The sequence below is a fragment of the Schistocerca nitens genome, chromosome 4 (genome assembly GCF_023898315.1).
Source record: "Schistocerca nitens isolate TAMUIC-IGC-003100 chromosome 4, iqSchNite1.1, whole genome shotgun sequence".
NCBI classification, from domain to species: Eukaryota; Metazoa; Arthropoda; class Insecta; order Orthoptera; family Acrididae; genus Schistocerca; species Schistocerca nitens.
In genome coordinates, this window is record NC_064617.1 from 512,718,348 (window position 1) to 512,741,314 (window position 22,967).

Consider the following 22,967-nt stretch of genomic DNA (forward strand, 5'->3'; position numbering starts at 1 on the left):
CTTTTTGTAAAGAGAAACAGTAAGCCAAGCTGCCTTTATCTGGAAAATAACAGTTCCACAGTGCAGTGCCAGTAATCGGAAACGTCATGTCACTAACCACAGTGGATAGAGTATCCTCTAGGATAACTAAATGGACTTTATGGAAGGAAAAGCGTCAGGGTCAGAATGGAGTTATGACAAAATTTACAAAGGAAATAGTTTTAACACCCGAAACTGGCTTCGTCTTGGCTTTTAATATTGTAAAAGCAAGGGAACCTTACACAGTTGGGAATTGAAACACAAGAATAAACAACGCGAGTCTCCAAATCAGTAATTATGCTGCTCTCAAAGGTAAAGTTAACGGATAGCTTGCCGAAGTTGCTAAACTATTATTCTGCGAGAGGAGACAAAATAGAACACGTGTCCTGTTCATATTTTAAGATAAAATTTTAAATTAAAAGTAGTGTATTAATCTGAAGTATCCCACCTATTGATAAGTGAATATTGGACATCTTAAGGTGTGATATTTTCAAAGCAATAGATCAGAAAACAACCGATGTACTTCTTCTTCATAAAGAACGGCCGGCTGCTCTGATACACAGCGCAGGATGAGATTTTCTGACAAAGAGCTTCGGCAGGAACGCGAGCGATGGAGCGCGGTAAATTGTTTTCTCGGCACAAAGGGAGCTTCTGCGATAGCAGGGGAGAGGCGGGCTATTCTGCTAGCAGAATCCCGTCGCTTGTATGAGTATTTCATAACGTGAAATTAAGGGCGTGATTGACCCCTGTGTTTCATGATATAGCTTGAACATTTCTTTCAACACGAGTAGTGGTGTCAAAAAACTCTAATATCAGAGAGCCATGTTGTTAACTTTAGTGAAGTACTGAATTTTAGTGGTGATACTTCCAAACCCAGACTCAACCGGTGTCACACTCAAATCATGATGATCATATTGACCGATAACAAACATTTAAAACATGAAAAATTTTTTAGTACTGCAGTGCTCTAGAAAAAAGAAATGAATGGAGATTAGGATTTAACATTCCTCCAAAAAGGCCGGCATTAGAGAAAAGGTATAAGCCTTAATTTGATAACGAAGAAACTCCGTCTTTATAGCACTAAGTCAGTTTGGGGATTAGCATTGTGTGGGCTTCAAAAAATGGTTCAAATGGCTCTGAGCACTATGGGACTCAACTGCTGAGGTCATTAGTCCCCTAGAACTTAGAACTAGTTAAACCTAACTAACCTAAGACATCACAAACATCCATGCCCGAGGCAGGATTCGAACCTGCGACCGTAGCGGTCTTGCGGTTCCAGACTGCAGCGCCTTTAACCGCACGGCCACTTCGGCCGGCCCGTGTGGGCTTCCGACCGCGCTCCCACTGTTATAGACATCTGTAGGATTTAGCATACAGTAGGGAAAATTATTTGTCATATTTTGAAAATCAAATTAAAACACAAATATGTATAGTGTCGTAAACGAGAGTCCATCTACGGGAATAACCTCAGAAATTTTCCACACTTTCAAATGATCCGCAAGCAATCTGTGTGCTCAAGCACGCAAACAGTCCTTTTCCTACGTCTACGAAAGCAGTTTTAAATATAAAATTCATTAGCCAGAAGAACACTGCGCAAACGTATTAAAGGTCCACTTTTTTGAAATACCTTCAGTTTCCTCTGTTGCAACCCACAAGTGTGAAATTTGGCTCGTAGGTACGTACGACCTTCTTCTGTAATGGTACACAACTGTGACGAACTCCGACATCACCCTGGGTCACGGCAACGCTTCAGACAGCAAGATGTCGACACATGCGGAGAAAGGCTAGACCTCAGTAGTTCATGTGAAGTGTAAGGTGTGTTGGCGATATCGCTTTGGCACCATATTTCACCACAATTCTACCCGACGCCGCAATGGACGTATTACACGATGGGATGGTCGTCACCTCCCCACCCCCCGCACCCCTTACGCACATCTCAACCTTTCTCTTTACGCCCCTATGATTGAGATCAGAATCGCGACGTTCAGCGTCGAAATCAGGCAGTTTTTCTATGAGTGACCAGGGAAAACGTTTCAGACACATTGCCGCTCAGAAAGTCCTGACGATGAGCAATCATTGAAACCACCTCTTCTCTTGTGCCGCTCATTTGCACACATGTCGCGGTCAAAAACGACAGTTTAGAGCGTTATGTGCAAAATAACGGCGTTCGTGAAAACCTTTGACGCTGCTGACACCCTCGGACGATTCAACCCTTCTCTAAGGACATCGTGGGGTCGCAACCCCACTGAACGTGATCTGATCTTTGTGGGTGGAATGCGACTACAATTTTTTTCTGTGGTTATAGTGGGACCACTAGTGACCATTGACGAAATTTGAATGCAGACCTACTTTTTCGTGTGATCATGGGAGGGTGAAGTGGGGGTGGGAGGGTGGAGGTGCGCATTGATAAGTGCATAAATAAAATGACAAAAGGTACCTCTAAAACCCCTCAGTTCGACAACAGCCACATTGCCACCTGCACAACTTTGTTGGTGAGTACTTTAAAAAAATTACTGTACAGGGATAACCCTTGACCGATTGCTAGGTTCCTGTGGGCTAGCAAACCCTCAGCACCCTTCAGATGGGTGGCGTTACACTGCTGCTCTAGCGACAGCTTGTGGGCATTCGTATTCACAGTGATGTCGAAGAGTTCGCCTGACCACAAGCACCCAAGAATCAGTCAACGGTAGTCTCTTTACGGGTACAGAGCATTGCAAAGATGCATGGGTGCTACTTAAGAAACTGGAGGGGGCGGGGGTCTTAGAGGTAGCCATGGTGTTTTATTCACAACTGTGCCAACGTCATACCCTATGTCATACCCTCTTCCCCTCGCGATCATGTCACAGGAAAGAATGGAACAGGAGGGTTGAAGAAGCATAAACACCCTTTGCTGCTTCCGTTCATGTTCAAAATTCGACCAGTGGATTTGATCGGGTCCTGTTGGTTCCAGAGAGAAATTTGCTGTCGTGCTACACTCCAAAGAGGTCAGATCACGTTCATTGGGTTGCAGCCCCACAATGTCCTTAGTCTAGGGTTGAATTCTCCGGACAGTTTCCTCAGTGGCGAAGGTTCTCAAAAACGTCGTTCCGTTGCACATCGCACTGTTAACTGTTACTTTTGACAGCAAAAAGTGTGTAAATAAACGCCACAAGGGAAGGGATGGTTTCATTGATACCTTTTGTGCCACATCCCGAGGCCATTTCGTGTCGACTCTGAGCGGCAGAGTCTCTGAAATATTTCCATCGGCAACTCACAAGCGATCCGCGTGATTTCAGTGGTTGGCATCCAGTCGCAGAGACATCAAGAGAAGGGGAGAGATATGGGGGAGGGAGGGATGAGCTGATGACTTTACCACCGTGTGACACGTGTGGTGTTGCACAGAATTGTGGTGAAATTTGGTGTTAATGTACCATCGTTAATCCGCTCCACATGAACTTCTGAGATCTGACCTTTTATTTTCATTTGTCCTGTTTGAAGAGTCGCCGATCCAGAGCGTGATGTCGCAGGGCCCCGCGTTTCTGCACCATTGGAGAGGAAGGTTGTTGCCATCTTTCAGCCATTTCAAACTTCTGCGCCACAGTTGGGGGAAATGACGGGGTTTCAAAAGAGTTACCACCTAATTCTTTTGTTCTTGTGTGAGTTATGGTTTCTTTTAATGTAATTTAACGAGCTACAAAGTATTTAATTCTCAATTTTAGCCGAACATATTAATAAGTTATCAAAATTACAGCCAAGCTGACTTATCTTCTTTTCCTCTTCTGATGAGTAAAGGTAAAGCGATACAGATTGAGCTCAATAGATACTAAACCTAAAATATGTGTCTCGCAGGTCCATATTTGAATTCCGATTGAATACTAACATTGTCAAAGAAAACAATAACGCAGATCCCTTGGCCATCTCTTAGTCCTAGATTGTAGTCCATTAGCTTTGTATCTGGTTTTCATTTGGAAACAGTTACTTAGACAGAGATCGAACGACATGAACACCAGCCTATTATCTCTTTCTCGGCATAAGGCAGAAATTGACGTTACGTGTTAGGATCTTGAAATCGGAAGCATATTTTTACTTTAATTTCAAGCACATGTCGATTACAAATGTTGTTGTTGTGGTCTTCAGTCCGATGACTTTTTAGATGTATCTCTCGACGGTAGTCTATCCTGTGAAAGGCTCTTCACCTCTGCAAGCTACATCCATTTGAGCCTGCTTTCTGCAGTCAAACACAGGTCTCCCTTTACAGTTTTTACCCCTCATATTTCCCTCCATTACCAAATTGACGGTTTCATGACGTCTCAGGATACGTCCTGTTAACCGATCTCTTCTTATAGTTGGGTCGTGCCACAAGTTTCTTTTTTCCACAGTTTAATTCAGTACCTCGTCACTAGTTATTCGTTCTACCCTCTAATCTCCAGACTCTTCTATAGTACGACATCTCAAAAGCTTCTATTCTCTTTTTGTCTGAACGGTTTCACTTCTGTACAAGGCTACGCTCCATACCAATACCGTCTAAAAAGACTTCGTAACATTTAAATTTACATTCGATATTAAGAAATTTTTCTTTTTCATAAAATCTTCTCTTTGATTCCAGTCTGCATTTTATATCCTGCCTACCTCAACCGTCATCACGTATTATATCCCAAAATAACAAAAGTCAACTAATGCTTCCGTGTTTCATTTCTTTATTTAATTCCCATAGCATCGCCGGATTTTATCCTACTATATTACCATTATTTCACTTTGGTTCATCTTATAACTTCTTTACATGACACTATCAACTTCATTCACTGCTCTTCCAACTCCTTTGCCGTCTCTGACAGAATAACAACGTCACTAGCAAGCCTTAAATTTTTTATTCTTTCTCCCAAAACTTTAATACAATTTCTTCTTGGTTTGCTTCAGAACGTGCTCGGCGTAATAGAGTAACATCGGGGATAGGCTACAACATTGTTTCACTTCCTTCTCAATTTCTCTTTCATTTTCTTCGACTCTTATAACTACAACTTGTTTTCGTACAAGGGTGTTAATATTTTACACCTTCAGTATTTCAGAGAGTGTTATCTAGTCAACATTGCCAAAAACTTTCTTCCAGTCTAAAACTGCTATAAAGATAGGTTTACCTATCTTTATGTTACATGATCAGCATTGCCTCTCATGTTTCTACATTTCTCCGGCACACAAACTAGACATTCTCGCTGTCAACTTCTATCATCCTCTCCATTCATCTGCAGATAACTCGTGCTAGTATTTTCCTACCATAACATATTAACGTGATTTTACGTTCCTATTCACACCTTCTTTCCTTAGAATTGTATTATTACGTTCTTCTTGAAATCTTTGTGAGAGTATGTCGCTTATCTCGTATATCTTGCACAAGGGTCTAATACTTTCACAGTGGTTGTTTCTGCCAACGATCTCAGTAATTTTCAGGGAATCTTGTCGACTTGAGAACCTTAATTAGGCATGGCGCTCTGTAAAATGTTCCTCGCACAATCGTATTCATTACCTCATCTACTTCTACTTACTCTCTCCCTTCTATAATGCTGTCTTCAAGTTAGTGCCCCTTTGTAACCCTTCTGTATACCCCTTCCAGCTTTCAGGCTTCCCTTCCTTGCTTAGTACTGGCTGAATATTCATAAAGGTTATCAGTTTTCCTCCAAATATCTGTTTCCTTTTTTTATAGGTGTCATTTATCTTTCCAGTAGTCATGCATGCTTATACAGCTTTGTCTTCTCTAGGCATTCCTTATTTCTGTTTTGCACTTTTCGGCACTCTCGTTTTTGAGACGTCTGTACTCAAATTTAACCTGCTTCATTTGCAGGAAATTTATTTTATCTCCTTCTGTCAGTTAAATTGATTATCTCGTGTGTTATTCAAGGATTTATACTGTGCCTTACCTTTTTGCCTATTTTATCCCGTGAGGCCTTCATTTACACGGATAGGCAAAAAAGCAAGTGAGGCTGACCCTGTGCTTGCTTAACGCGTAGAATGAGTACCTTAGCCTGTTGGATGAACTGACAGCTTAGTAAGCGTGTGGCCAATTCGACTGGTCCGTGATCAAACAGTAGTTTATCAAATCTTCATTGAGTTGAGATGCTGGAAATCACTATTGATATTTTGCTTCTAAGTTATTTTTATGGCAGATAATCAGCGAGCTTCTTGGTCCTGTTTGGAGAGAAAATTATTTTATCGAGTTACAAGAGTATTTAAACTTATAATAAATACCATGAAATTTTTCAGTTCCAATAAACTTAAACATGAAAACCAGCCAGCATCCTCCACATATCGGATCCAGTGTGAGTTCACTGTTTCTAACTGCATCATAATTCATCACACTTCGTCTTTGGCAATATGAGACACATGTAAGCAGAACAAATAGGTACCCACGCAATATTTAAGAAGTATTTATAGTTTGTGGGAGTACACGTTGCGAATTATTACTCATTTTTGGCTGGTGTTGCCAAATGCAAGTATATTGCTCTGCTTTTATTATTACGGTCGGAGGAATGAAGCGCAACTTTACTATTACTTTTGTTTAACTAAGAACTTATTCTGGCCAGCCTGATATTGTGCTTTAGTAGTAACGTTACCTGCCATTTAACCATGGACTTTGGAACTAATGAATGGAGGAAGCAAGTAATTAGTGTAAATTTCGTCTCACCTACGGCCATCTTGCCTGTAATGTTGACCGAAATTGGGACGATTTATAATTTTTATCAAAACTGGCATTTTTTTATTACGCAACGGTTATATCCTTATTAAACAGTTCGACTTCACGGAGATATGGTACATATCATATGAAAACCCATTATATGTAAAAAGTAATTGGATATAATTTTGAATCGGAATAGACTTGATCTCTTTATATTTTGGGGCTGCAACTAAAGGGTGCGGGAGTGCATGGCGAGGGCGAACATTTGAAAAACAATTTTGACTAAAACTGCTGATTTATTGCAATGGTCGCTAACACACATGAAACACATTACGTAATATCGACCAATGTTACAATGAAATAGTCCCTTACTTGCAAGATAGCCATACTTGAATAAAATTTCGGGTGAAACACCAGCGTGTATCACTTCAGAGGCAATTACATGGAAGCTGGAAATCCATTCAAAGGAAGAGAATAATCAAAAAAATGTTCAAATGTGTGTGAAATCTTATGAGTCTTAACTGTTAAGGTCATCAGTCCCTAAGCTTACACACTACTTAGCCTAAATTATCCTAAGGACAAACACACACACCCATGCCCGAGGGAGGACTCGAACCTCCGGGACCAGCCGCACAGTCCATGACTGCAGCGTCGTAGACCGCTCGGCTATTCCCGCGCGGCTAGAGAAAAATCCTGCATTAACATTAGAATAGACGCACAATAGCAGCTCCATCTCCACCACTACTGAAGCACACCGCAGCAAGAAGCCGTACTGCAGACTAACCTAAGTCGATGTCAGAGATTTCCCACTAAAATTACTAAATTCCGTAACTAGTTGGAAGACTTCCATGGAACCAGTACAGTAAAAGAAGGATTTCCACCAATGCCCAAGTAGTCTTACCAGAGGCCTTATATCCCTCAGAAACAACAGTAATCATGGGAAAAACGAAAATCAAGAGAAGAGAATATTGAGAAAGGCAAGCGGCCCGGTTCAGAAAGTAGAAATCTAGATGAAGAAACCGACAAAAAATCTGTACGAACAGACAGAGACGATTACAAAATCATCAGGTAGAAAAGGGCAAAGTTCTATGGACACACACGCACGCACACACACACACACACACACACACACACACACAGGATGAACGAAAACGGACCGACCGAAAAGATTTTTGACATCGTGACGACTAATACAGTGAAAATCATCTGGGTTAAGGAAACCACTGTAGACGTCAAGAAACCAAACATCTCCAAAGAAGACCTAACAGGCAGGAGCAGAAACGTAGAAAAAAACAGAAAACAGAAATTTCAGCAAACTCTCAAAGACTAGAAAACAGGAGAGAAGTGGACAGAAGAGAGGATGAAAAAAATACACAAATATAGTATTGGTTTTTGGGAAGAAAAAAGAAAGAAACAGAAATAGTGTCATGAAAACTGAATTTTATCGCTCTCTTTAAGGGGGGAATTAACGATAGTAACAATAACAATAATAACAATGACAATAATATGGAAGAAATAGTGTGCTACATAAAGATTGAGTTTCAAGTTCTAATTTAACCTTACCATAGCTTTGAAATTGAGAAACGGATGCTATCCAGTCGACATTGAAATTAGGATATCTTTCTGGAAGATATTAAGAAAGTGCTCAATGGCCTGCCCCATGAGTCAACAAACAAGGCGCCTCTGCTTGTCCTCAAGAACCAATAGCCTGCCTATAGGATTAGGGAAACGGTGAATTTTCCACCAGTTGGTCGATGCAGGCATGCGCACATTGTGAAACTGGCAAGCGAGAAAATTCAAAAGCGAGCTAAACGAGGAAGAGAAAAGCAGAAGAGTCCGCTGCTCAAAACTGATTTGTCATTCAGGGAACAGGTGTTAATCAAGTCCCATAGCCTTTCAAAAAAGCATAAATACGTACGTGGTAAATTTTTCAATATTTAGTTCAGGATGTTTTGGATAAGGAGAATAATTTATGCCTAAGTTGTTGAACTTGACACGATGAGAACTGAAAGATCATGGTGTAGGTATAATATTCCTAACCTTAAGAAATTTCGGGAATAACAGCTAATGACATGACTCTATGTGAGTACGTGTAAATTGTTCGTTGCTGGATATAATACTCTCCAAGTTAGTTGATTCCTCGGCGATGTAATAGCCTCATCTCATAATTAATGCTTGTCTTGTCGTGAGTTCGTCTTGAAAGCGTAAAGTGTGGGGAAGTTTTCTGTTGTGTGCATCTTTCTCTCACTGACGTAAATCGACTGGGGCATGAAGAGATAGGGTGTTATGGTAGCTACACGACAAAACATTGAAAGAGAACACGATGTACGAACTCTAATGTCAAGTAAGTTTTTATTTTTATTTTTATTTTTTATTTATTTATTTTTTTTTTTTTTGAAGCGTAAGTAAGATCTCTTTTTTATTCTACAGATATGGAGTTGTGCTGTGGGGGTTGTTTGTTGAAGTTGTCAGCTGCTAGGAAAGCTTTGAGGGATACACCCACCACAGCGGGTGTGTAAATACACAGAGGGATCTTCGCAGTTTTAAGCCTGGTGGTGAGGTTACATGGACAATCAGATGTTACATCATAACGACAGATGGAATCCTGAAGCCTAATTGAGAGGGGAATTGAAGGTCATGAAAATCAGCTCAGAAAAGAAAACGGTTAAACTAGACAGACTGTCAGTGAATTTCTGCCCCCGTTTCTGGGGTGATTTTGACTCAGACTTAACAATGTATAACGAATTAATGCTATTACGGTAGAGAATAGTAAGGGGTAGAAATTAGAAAAGTTTTATTGAAACTCGTTCACTTTTCCATAGGCCAAATCAAGTTATGACATACATAGTGGCGGTTCAAATGGCTCTGAGCACTATGGGACTTAACTTCTGAGGTCATCAGTCCCATAGAACTTAGAACTACTTAAACCTAACCTAAGGACATCACACAGATCCATGCCCGAGGCAGGATTCGAACCTGCGACCGTAGCGCCTAGAACCGCTCATTATAGTGCCGGAAGCAGGAGGCTAGCCTATATGTCGAAAGTGAGTCAGGTTGATAACACATCACGACACGGACTGCCGAGTAAGGATACGCGTTCAGCAGGAAGTAGATTGTGACAGAAAACCAAAAGAAGCGAGACAGGGATATTCTTTAGCTCGTGAGACATGTTGCAAGAGACTGTTGCGTGTCTGGTTGGTGTCTCGATCAAAGGCTATTCAGTGTACTGTTTCCACACAGTTTTTCAAACCATTTGGGCTCACTATTTCACTTCACATGCACTTACACAAAATGTGGCGCCGGCCGCGGTGGTCTAACGGTTCTAGGCGCTCAGTCCGGAACCGCGCGACTGCTACGGTCGCAGGTTCGAAACCTGCCTCGGGCATGGATGTGTGTGATGTCTTTAGGTTAGTTAGGTTTAAGTAGTTCTAAGTTCTAGGGGACTGATGACCACAGATGTTAAGTCCCATAGTGCTCAGAGCCATTTGAACCATTTTGAACAAAATGTGGCGAATCATGATCTGAGCAGACACTTCTGACTTCATTCTCAGTGAGAGGTATTATGTTATTGCCACTGCTAACTTGTACATTGTTCGTCTTGTGTTGTTCTGGCGCTAATTCTGAATGTTTCGTTAGAACTGGTGTGATGTGGCTGCTGGGAGAGAGCTGAATGTGTGTGTGTATCTGTGTGTGTCTGGAATGAGAGAGAGAGAGAGAGGGAGAGAGAGAGAGAGAGAGAGAGAGAGAGGGAGAGAGAGAGAGAGCTGGAAAAAGGGGTGGGGAGGGAACTGAGAAAACAGAAGTTTTTTATGCTGATTGAGTGTTATATTTTATGTGATGAGGTGCCTTTGTATAATTCGTTGAGTGTTCCAAATAGTGTTTTGTTGTACAGTGTTGTATTTTCATTCAGGACTCTCTTTCTTTGTATTACTGCTTTTTGTATGTGATAGTTCTCTATTGTGAGTTTTTGATTGTTGCTTTCTCTGAGGATCTTAAGATCAGCCTCCATGTTATTTGGGTGGTGGTTTTCTTGTGTTAGGTGATCTGTAAAAGTGGAGTGTGTACTATCACTTCTTAGGGCTCTCAGGTGTTCAGAGTACCTCGTTTTGAAATTTCTGCATGTTTAGCCTATGTAGACCGACTGACATTAACTACAGGTAAACTGATATGTTCCGGCTTTGGAGAATTTGTCTGCTGAAGTGTTCTTGGTGCTTAGATTTTTCTGTACTGGGTTATTTGTGCGGAATGATATTTGTAGCCATTCCACACAAATAACACAGTACAGAAAAATCTAAGCCTTTTTTTATACAGTCTGAGGACTGTCAACCAAACTTTTTACCGCCAAGACCTTGAAAGACTCAGGAAAGGGTGACAAGTATGCGAACAGTCATATGAAAGTTGCACCACAACATAGAAGCCTGTCACACTGCTATCTCTATCAATGAATTGTTGGTATGGAATAACATTCCTGCGGTAATTTGGCTTCTATTCCCTGGATCGCAGTCCGTGTGATTTCTTTGTGTTCTCCCAGCTTAGAAAATACCAGAGACGGCGTTACTTCAGTACTTTGTACAGTATCCGGAAGAGTGGAACCAATGAGCTGAGAGGTATCGCAGCAGGAGCTTCCAGAACTGAAGCAAATATTGGAAACAAATCCTCCGTCGATGTGTTTGCTGAACAGACAACCGTGATGAGTAAAATTACCAGAATTAAAATCAAATCTATAGCTACAAAAAATCAGTCTGATTGCTTATGTAACACATCTCGTACTCCAGGGAATCCATAGCACGCGAGGACAAGCACAAATATGTATCTAACGATGCAGGAAACATTTTGGACATAATTTACGGTAAACATAAAGCAGGTAAAAGTTTCTATAGGTAAGAATTTTTAAACAACGAATTTATTTACAGGTTGAACAGTAATTATTTTCTTACGTCTAAAACGACAAAAGAAAATAAATTTATTTCAATTGGGATGTGCAAAACTATCTCCTTTGTTGAAACTTTAAAGCCGCGTTTTGAATTACATGCACTACCCTGCGAAACCACTACTAATTTTCCTTATGCATTCTTAAATTCGACAGTACTACGAAGGTTGATTAGAAAATCCATTCAATTGGCTCTACACGTCAAAATACTTTCACGACAAAATTTTCAGAGCTCTACACAGTCAAACTAATTTTTCTCATCTTCGCGATTAAAACTCGTAGTGACCTTCACATCTCCAGTTTCCAACAGATTCCAAGAAATAATAGGTTCATATTCCATTCCGTCTTTAATGGTTTGCTTAAATACATTTCACGCGGAAAAAAAAGCTCACGGTTGCTATAAGGGAAAGATCTGGTTCGATAAATGAAATGCTAAGAATATTCTAAAAGGTGCTGGTCCGTTTTAGACGCACCTACCGCTTTTCCGATAGGTATGCTAAAGGTCGACAGATAAAATACGGACATTTAATTGAAGTCGATCAACCAGCGCCTTCATTTGTTGTTAAATCTTGTACACAAAGACCTTTTTTCGTACCTGTTGGTAGTCCTCTACCTCCTAAGAATGTAATGTCAAGACGCAAACCTTGCAGTCTCTCTGGAATGAATGGCTGAAGTGATAACTCAGTTTAATCTGTCTCCTCAAGTTACGCCAAGGAAGAAACGGAGAACTTAATTTGCATGACACCTTGAGGATAACATGGCTTACAAGTTAAAACTCGATTTGCAAAAGTAATGTGCTCTAATGAGATACATTTTGTCATAAATATAGACAACTAAGATACTCGTGTTTTCCAAAATATGTCAAGCAGGGAAGGGAAAACTTGTTTCAACATCGCCGAAAATGTGGACCGTTTCATATACTTGCTTCAGTTCATCCACGGAGCCGTGTAGATATACATATAAAATCTAAACAGAATACTGACACTCTCCATCTTTATTGTTTTTATTTAGAAATAATTGATCCCAAAAATATGTTTTGTACAGAAAACTACAGCAAACGGAGATTTTGCACCTAATTATCAATATCTTCTATTGCGTTTGCTAAAAGACACAATTACAGAGAGTAAAATTAAAGTAATGATAAGATTAATTTTCTTTTTCTAATGCGACTTCGATTTTATTTATTTAAGTAAGTTCAAAATTCGATGTATCATCGTTTCTGATTCATGATATGGAAATTCGCCTCGTAGTTTTTCGTCAAGAAAGTCTTGCATCTGACTCCAAGATCATTAATGCAGCTAATTTTCTGAGTATTCGATATCATCTTTAATTACGCAGATCTATTAGCATGTTGTATCAGTAAGGTGCGTCATCCTTTGCATTCTTCTACGCTCTTTCCTCAGTAACGTAACTGTATGGCAAAAAAACAGTGAAAATATTTTTTTAAGAAATGGGAGTTCAGTTTTACAATTTTAAAAGGAGACTTCTCAGCAAGCAGCTACGACTGCTTTTCTACATTGCACCCAGCAAGTTATATTCTGCACAACTAATGTGAACCAGGAAGTACAGAATTTGTTTCTGTCATTCCAGACTACGATCATAAAAATTGCGTTTAACTATCGATTTCGGTCTGTAGCGCCCATCTTCAGAACTACAGAAAAAGATTATCCAAAATCTGGTTTCCCTTCTTTCTGAAGATGGCTACTCTGACAAAGAGATAAATAGGGCACTATATCCTAAAAGATCTGGAGCTACCAGAGAAAAAAGATCAGATAAGTTTTCTTCCATTCGTAAAACACTCACAGATCGCATCATCATAGTGCTAACAGGACACGGTAATGACAAAGTGTTAAAACCAATAAAAAAAGGTGGCTGAATTTGCAGATATGGTGCCAGCTCGCTCCAGCGACCTACCAAGTCCTCGTTGCTTGCATGCCACGACGTGTCGCCGCTGTCATCCGGTCCAAAGATGGACATACCACTTATTAGGTAGATAGAAATAATGTTATGGCTGATCAGCGTGTATTGTAGGGTCGCAAGTACTCGAGAAATCCACAGCCGAGCGTATTTGAGGGTTAGTTTCAGGAGCACGAGATCCCTGCATGTACTTCCTTTTTTTTCCTCCCCACGTAATTATTTTGACTGTGCGAACTGTCATTATTGAAACATACCTTTTTTTATTTTCATAATCTTTATTCTGAGAAAAGGAGAAAAACTCTTCGTAATGAGATTGTAAAAAGTGGATACACAATAATTTTCAATCAAATCTGTATAGCCATTTTATTCATACTATTTTATCAACATGTGTGGGATGTATAATGTGTAAGCAATGGAGCACTGTAGAAATCGGAATGATACTGATCATGAGAACATGGAAACAATGTTTATTTCGACTTACAACACTTCTAATGAACACCGAATCTTTGCATGTTCACGGTAATCTTGGATTACATTCGTCAGCAGTTCTCGGTGATCATACAATTTCGCGGCGTACCACGCCTACCTGTTGTTCATTTACGCGGTAGTGAATTAAATAATGGTGGGATAGGCATGATTGCGCTTATGAAACTAAGAGCTGAATTACTTGGCTGCGGGATTCATTGGTTATTAGCGACCATACGAAACGTGCGAGCACGCGTAAAATGCTCAAATTCGATTTTCTCAAGAACGTTTGAGAGTTGCATCTTGCTATTTGCTCATATTGAAGTCCTCGTCGTGCCCTACACAGCCTGTCAATATGAGTCATGTAGGCGAGAGGAAGTTCGTCCGGTCGCCTTGTAAACCATATCTCCACAATATGCTTTCCTCCAGCAGTGCTAGTCCTCCAAGTTTCGCAGGAGGACTTCTGTAAAGTTTTGAAGGTAGAAGATGAGGTAACTGGCGGAAGTGAAGCTGTGAGGGGAGGCTTTGAGTTGTGCTTGGGTAGCTCAGTCGGTAGAGCACTCGCCCACGAATGGTGAAGTTCCGTAGTTCGAGTCTCGGTCCGGCGTAATCTGCCAGGAAGTTGTTGGTTATGCTGATCGGTATGTGATGTATCTGTCCCACTTTGAAACATAGTGCAGCATTCGGTAAGATTTACTTAGCCTGCCATAATAATGTGTAACTTACTTACTGAAGTCCCATCATATAGCTAGTTACAGAGATAAGTTTTCGTGTCTTGGTAGGCCTGCTTCAGTTTCTATTCTCCTGTCACTTTGTTTTAAAACTGAAATTGTGAAGGTTTACTTGAGTTTCTATAACTGAACTTTTTAACTATGATTGGGATTGGGATTTGTTGACCAATTCTTCGTTATCGTCTGAGCAAGCCGCGAGTATTTACAAACGTTGATTATGACGGTATGGTACTTACGTCGTTTTTTATAACGTAAACGCTGCTGCCGCTTGTCGAGATTACAGTAGATGATTTCCTAATCACAGAGTACCATATTCAGATGTGTTTATTTCTGCATTGAACTGTGTAAGACAGTTGCAGTGCCCAGCAATCATATTTCGTCAGAGCTTACAAATGGACGGAGTCTGGATGGGGTAGAAGACGTTATTAAGTTGGCAGAACGCAGCACACGCAGAGAAATAGATGAACGTTGACAATTTTCGATTTGTCACTGGCTAGTTACAAATCTCCGAGTAACCCCATTAGTACTGTTTACTGTTTACCTGACACAGGACCGTTTCTAGCATTAGGAAAGACTAGGTGGCTATCGACGGTGGCAAAATTTCAGAGGCGACAAAGGGAGAAAAAGTTAATTTTAATTCAAATAGCGGAAAATTGAGCAAATGAGGAGAAAAAGTGAGAAAGATGAAAACATTAAAACACCAAACAGTTTTCAAAAGCATACGGAGTAGTTACTTAATAAGTCTTTACTTACTTTGGTGAAAGTAAACACATTGCCTCCGCTTACCTCAAAACTAAAGCAGTCGCTACTGAGTATGAAACGAAACAAACATGACCTCGAATCATCTAGAACGATGGAGTGGGGCTCATTCGCTGGCTTGCAATCATGTTGCGACTTGATTCCATACCTCCCTCAGTCCCTCTTTTTATTTTTGTCTCAACAGATCATTTGTAATGCGTCAGTTGAATTGAGGACTGTCCCCAGAAAATGAGGACGTCTGATCACCTTAGTTTAATGATTAAAAGTATAATAGGAGTCTCGGTCCGGCACACAGGTTTAATCTGCCAGGAAGTTTTCAGCGCACACTCCGCTGTAGAGTGAAAATTTCATTCTAGAAACAACCCCAAGGCTGTGGCTAAGCCATGTCTCCGCAATATCCTTTCTTCCAGGAGTGCTAGTTCTGCAAGGTTCGCAGGAGAGCTTCTGTGAAGTTTGGAAGGTAGGAGACGAGCTACTGGCGGAATTAAAGCTGTGAGGACGGGGCATGGGTCGTTCTTGGGTAGCTCAGTCGGTAGAGCACTTGCCCGCGAAAGGCAAAGGTCCCGAGTTCGAGTCTCGGTCCGGCACACAGTTTTAATCTGCGAGGAAGTTTTATAATAGGAGATTTGCACTGATGTGTCGTTGGATGTTGGTGGTGGTGAAGCAGGATGGAAGGGGGGAGGATATCGGAGAGACCGATGGCCGCCTAGGGTGACAAAACAACTAGCAACGGCCCTGACCCGACAGCATCGACAATAGTCGCAACTCATCCGTCATTGCTTCCCAATGTATAATTACGGAAATTCAGTTCTGCCCTAGCAAATACCATTTGTTCTTATTTAACATCCAGACATATTTCGGCGAAGTTTCGCCATCTTCAGTGCACTCATTTATTATCTTAGTATCACATACTGACGTTTTTGTAGCTGTCTGACATTTGCAGTGCAGCTGATTTTTGTTCCAATAGAATTTTTTTTCATTCCATTGTGGCTGGGTGCTACAGCAACCGCTTTCTAATTATTTCGGAATAAAAAGAGTCTTTCTGAAACGCTCTGTTAATATTAAGTAACTTCGCAACGAACAGTTTTTATTCTAAAAAAAATTGCTCTAACACGTTATTTTCTGTTCAGTCTGCTTCTCATCCCACTACAAGGTATTAAACTGTGCCGTCTAATGTGCATTGTCACTATTTTATTACATACTCACTTTTTCTGTCATCTCGTAACTCACGTCGGTAATACAACGTAAACCCACATGCCTATGTGGAGTACGTTTTCAGAAATGCTTCTCTGTAAAGCGTAGTGGGGTATGATAGACAATCAGCTGATTTGGTCTGTTTTGTTGCCACGTCATCTTAAAGGGTCCGGTTAGACTTTTTTGAAAATGATTTCAACCATCCTTAGACCTCCAAGTAAAATGGTTCAAATGGCTCTGAACACTATGGGACTTACATCTGAGGTCATCAGTCCCCTACACTTAAAACAACTTAAACCTAACTAACCTAAGGACACCACACACATCCATGCCCGAGGCAGGATTCGAACCTGCGACCGTAGCAGCAGCGCAGTTCCGGACTGAAGCGCCTAGAACCGCTCGACCACAACGGCCGGCACCTCCAAGTAACGAGCTTTTCGAATCAGTTAATATAGAGGAGGGAATTAGTGATACTAAGGGTGCTGTAGCGTCTGTGACTAGAGATGTTACAAGGAATATTAAAACCAACAGGCTTAATCAAGACACACTTTAATGGGCTGAGGCAATATGTAGATGATTTGGTTTTTCTGCAACGACTATAGAGCATACAAATCCTCAGATTAGGCCCAAACATTCCACTGGATACTGCTTCAGTGCCAATTGAGGGATTGGGTCAAGAACTAGAAACTATGCCCGATCACTGACACACGAAAGGAAAGAAGTAAGACTACAGTTTAAAGTCCCATTGACGACTTGGTTATTAGAGATGGAGCACAACTCGGATTGGGTAATGGTAGGTAATAAAACCGCCCCTACCCACGCAAGGGAACCTCAAATGCGCCTCTCGCTAGAGAAATTTCTACAATGCAACAATCCTCCAGTCCAAACGACACTAAAACTGGGTGTTATTCAAAGTTTTGCGTGGGTATTTTTGTCGCATCAAGAAAAACATTCCATCAGCGATGGGATTACATTTTGGCCTGCAATACATTTTATAAGCAACCATTTGTGACAGGAAAAAAATGAGATATCATTAATGATTCCAATCGCAGAGAAAAAAATGATTACGTCTCAGGCCAACGCCTTTTGGCTGTCTGCCGTCAATGTTCAGTGACACTCGATAGTGTAAGATAAATAAAATGCTTACACTGTATAATGTAGGAATTAAGATAACCAGACTTCGATACTGTCGAAAATAGATTCTCTCTCTGTTAAGAGTATGATTAAGGAAAGAGCAGAAATAAAGCTCGAATCGTTTAGTCGATTAACAGTCTGTCTCCAACTTTTGAAAACGGCCTCGTAAATATAAATAATACATTTAATACAAAAAATATTATTTCCAATAAAGTATGTCATCCGATCCTAAGAAATGAAACACAGTTGAGTAACTAGTTTTCAACTTATTATTTCGTAACCAGGCAGCACTAGGAACTTAGATGCTTCAGTCACAATTCGACAGAGAAAGGTGAGTACTGAAAACATAACTGAAGGTACAACATTAGCTCAAAAATAAGATGACGTAGAAGATGGGTAGCCTCTCAGGCACGACTTATTAATAATATACTTTGATATTTCGAATTCATTGCATTACAGTTTTAAATTCATCTGACTCTAAATATTGTGTTTACAGAAAAAGAATATTTTTCACGTAATATCGTTTTTTTGTGATAAAAAAATAATTTCATGAACCATCCCGGCATCTGCCTTAAGAGATTTATGGAAATTACCGAAAATCTAAGAAAATCACAGAAACCTACATCTGGTTGGCCGGATGAGACATTTGAACTGTCATCCTCCGGAATGTGAGTCCTGTGCCTTTCCACTGCGCCGACTCGCTCAGATCAAAATGGAGAGTAACATCAGAGGAGAAGCCTTGCTTGTTGCATCAAATTTCGCACGCAGAACACACGTATCTCAACGAACGACAGACAAAACCGTACTTGCGTCCAACACACAGTTGTGTTGTAAGAAGGTTTCTGAAGACCAAAGGACTTTGTCAAAGGAGCATGCTCCTTGGTTCTGTTAACCTTGCTGATGTAGACATGCTAAACAAAAGAGTAGCGTCAGAACTAGAAGCGACATCCACGTCTGGCAAATGCGAAGTTCCGATGTGGACTACAAGAAGCCTAGCTTCGGAAACATGAAACTCGGGAGAAAATAGGGGCCAGCATCCAGTACCTTTTTAACAGGGCGATGCCTTCGTACATCAACTGTAGACTGCTAGACAAACACGTTGTTGAAAAAGAAATCTATTGAGACCAGTTAATGAATACTGGCCCCTATTTCGATTGCACATGAGACTGGATTCTTCCTACACGTCGGTCAGGGGACCTAAAGATGGCATAGCGAAACTCCAAAACTGGTCTTAAAAATAAATGACATTCAAAACAGAGACGGCTTGAAATGTTTTTGATTTTACATTTTACAACGATCAGCCACAAAATTATGACCACCTTCACCAACTGCGACATAATCGCGTATACAAACAGTGATCCAATACTGTAAAATGCTTTTTTATTCCAGTCTCTGATCACAAATGAATTCTTTAGACGATGACCGGTTTCAGTCTGTAATGACCATCCTCAGATCTTTTTTACACTTTAGGACATGGTGTAAAAAAGATCTGAGGATGGTCTTTACAGACTGAAACCGGTCATCGTCTAAAGAATTCATTTGTGATCAGAGACTGGAATAAAAAAGCATTATGACTACCTACCTAACAGCCAGTATGTCCACCTTTGGCACGGATAACAGCGGCGACGCGTCTTGGCATAGAAGCAGTGAAGCCGTGGTAGGTCGCTCGAGGGTCTTTCACCACATCTACACGCACAAGTCACGTCATTACCTTAAATTCTGGGGAGGGGGGCGATGAAGTCTGACGACTCAACGTTCCGTCACATCTCAGATGTGTCCGATCGAGTTCAGATCTGACTAGATGGGGGGCCAGCAGATCAACTGGAACGCGCCACTGTGTTCCTCCAACCACTCCACCACACTCATGACCTTGTAACACGGAGCATTATCTTCTTGAAAAATGCCACTGCTGTCGGGAAACATGATCGTCATTAAGGAGTGTACGTGGTCAGGAACCAGTGTACGATAATCCTTCGTCGTAATGGTGCCTTGCACGAGTTCCACTGGATCCATGGTTGCCAACGTGAATATTTCCCAGAGCGTAATGAGCCGCGCCAGCTTATCTCCGACCACCAGTACAAGTGTCAAAGAGCTGTTCCCCTGGAAGACGACGGATTCGCGCCCTCGGACCGACATGAAGAAGTTAACGGGATTCATCAGACCATGCAACGCCCTGCCACTGAGCCAATGTCCAGTGCCGATGGTCACGTGCCCTTTCAGTCGTAGTTGCCGATGTCGTGGTGTTAACATCGGCACATGCATCGGTCGTCGGCTGCGGAGGCCCATCGTTAGGAGTGTTCAGTACACTCTGTGTTCAGACATGTACTCTGCCCAGCATTAAAGTCTGATGTTAATTCCGCGACAGTTCGCCGGTTGTCCTGTTTGCCAGTCTGCCAAGCCTACGACGCCCGACATCTGTAATGAGGTGTGGTCGAACAACCCCAAGACGTCTGGACGTCGTTTCACCTTGGTTTCGCCACGTGTTTAAGACTCACCACAGCACTCCCTGAATATCCGACAAGTCGTCCAGTTGCTGAAATGCTCGTGTTGAGTCTTAGGGCCATCACATCTTCTCTCGGTCAAATTCAGATAGATCCGCACTCTACAGACGGACGGCACGCCTACTGATACTACATGCACCGTGCGTGCGTCTGTGTAGCAGTCATTTCTCGCCAGGTGACGCTGCTGCCGCCTGGACGGGTTTATATCGATAGTAGGACGGTGGTCATAATGTTCTGCCTGATCAGTGTCTATTGAACAGCCAAAGTCCTTCAGCCAATCTGTACAAAGATGGACTTTAGAGACTGAATATACAATGAGTTCTTTAAGGTGCATGGGCATACATGCTTTGAATCCCCATAGAACTTACCTAAATGTGTTATTCATACTATGCAACGTTAATTGATGTGAGTTATTCAAGTTAACCCCATGAGGAGCAGGCTGCTGTCGACGGGTCTGTCCTGGCTGGTATAGGAGCTGAGGGGTGGACGTGCTGTGCATAAACGATAAACGGTGTGATTTCCCAGCTACAGCTACAGTGATCCAGAGATGGCGAGGCTGTGATTGTAGAGCTCTACAGGAAATCGTTATTACAAAGATGGCACATTTGTGTGACTAACATACTCATATTGTTATCCTGGAGTTACAGGCTGTGGACAACTACCCGTATGCTCAAGTAATTCTTGTCGAAGGCAGCTGTGCATTATGCAGTCGGTACTTACCACGTACAGTTGCCGTTGATAATCCTCAGCTGAGTGATGGATGAACGTAGTCTGCTGCTACAAAATATTAATGAAAAACTTAACCTAGTTGCACTGAATACAGGTGTTCAACCACATATGTATCAGAACAACATTGCAGCTACCAGCATTAATTAAACGCTGGCGAAAAAATCGTCCATCGGGGTAACCAGAATGACAAGACAAGTGATCAGAGTCCCGTCATATTTGATCTAGGAATTTCACATGCTGACTGGATGGAACGAACTTCCACGGCAAACGCTCTCGTCGTGATACGTTCAGATTTTAATCTTTTAGCCGTCTAATTTGTTTGCCGGTAGCAAATTACAAAATGTTTCAAGCAAATGTTCTTTAGTAGTCAGGGGGACATCAGTCAGCATGATTGTCTTGTTGCAGCTTTGCTTTTTACAAAGATATGAACAGAGGTATGACTTTTTTAAATGCCACCCTGTATTTTTTATTCGGTAATTCATTTTCTCTCCTAAAGACCTGTTCAAAAATGTATCACAGTGTATCATTCACTGAAACGCAACTTTATTAATTACATAACACAACACTGACGTTGACGATCCCAGCGCTTAGTGCAGGTACTCGGGGCATTGGAACACATCCACGTGCTGACGTTGACAGAGGACAAATGTAAACATAAGCAGAATGCACACCCGTGATTTCGGCAATCATCGTCAGTTGAAGAGTTGTGTGAGTAGAATGTACACCAACGAATAGAAGGTAGAAATGCTACACATCTATGGGGAATGTAAGTTAGCAGAACATTAATTGCAATAAAATTTTCTTATGTATGGGTACATTTAGTACAGTACTTTAGTCCCTTTAAATACTGTTGTGTAGAGCAGGCATACAGTAAAGGCTGTCCTTCCTACAAACTGCATAGACATTATGTTTCTTTAATTGTTGTTGTTGTTGTTGAAAAATGGTTCAAATGACTCTGAGCACTATGGGACTTAACATCTGAGGTCATCAGTTCCCTATAACTTAGAACTACTTAAACCTAACTAACCTAAGCACATCACATACATCCATGCCCGAGGCAGGATTCGAACCTGCGATCTTAGCAGTCGCGCGGTTCCGAACTGAAGCGCCTACAACCGCTCGGCCATCGCGGCCGGTGTTGCGTAAATAACAACGTTGTGTTTCAGTGAATGGTACACTGTGATACATTTTTGAACAGGTCCTTAGGAGAGGAAATGAATTACCAAATAAAAAATACAGGGTGACATTTAAAAAGTCATACCGCTGTTCATATCTTTGTAAAAAGTAAAGCTACAACGAAAGAAAACATGCTGATTGATGTCCCCCTGACTACTAAAGAACATTTGCTTGAAACATTTTGTAATTTGCTTCTGGACAAACTGTTATTTAGGGTGGTCAAGATAAATGGGACACCCTGTATAATCATGACACGCAATACGATGAGACAAGTATCGCAGTGCAGAAGCCAAGTCTCTGGGACATCATAATTAAGGAGTCTATCGAAATAAAGATGTCAGAACACCTCATAAACGGATGGAAGTATCAATTTAAATAACGCTTAGGGTCTGCCACTCAATTAATTAAAATGTCAATGACCGTCACCTTCATCACAGTTGTAAAACGCTGAGGGAATTTACGTTCATGAACTATCAGCGCACGCTCTGTAAAACAAAAGAGCTCCGAATGGTGCAGTGGATTTAGAAATTTAACTTGGTTATTAATAACAAAAGCTCACCGTCTGGCTAGAGTCAAGTACATGTAATAGCAAAACTCGCAGCACTTGAGGACTACAGCTGGATCCGTCGTCGAAATATTGTGCAAGAAATGGAAACAACTTGGCTGAACACCAAGAAGCTCACTACTTATGAATCACGCCGAGAAAACCTGAGAGATCACGTTTACCCAACTGTTATGCTTTGATGGGAAGCTGAGTCATTTCACTA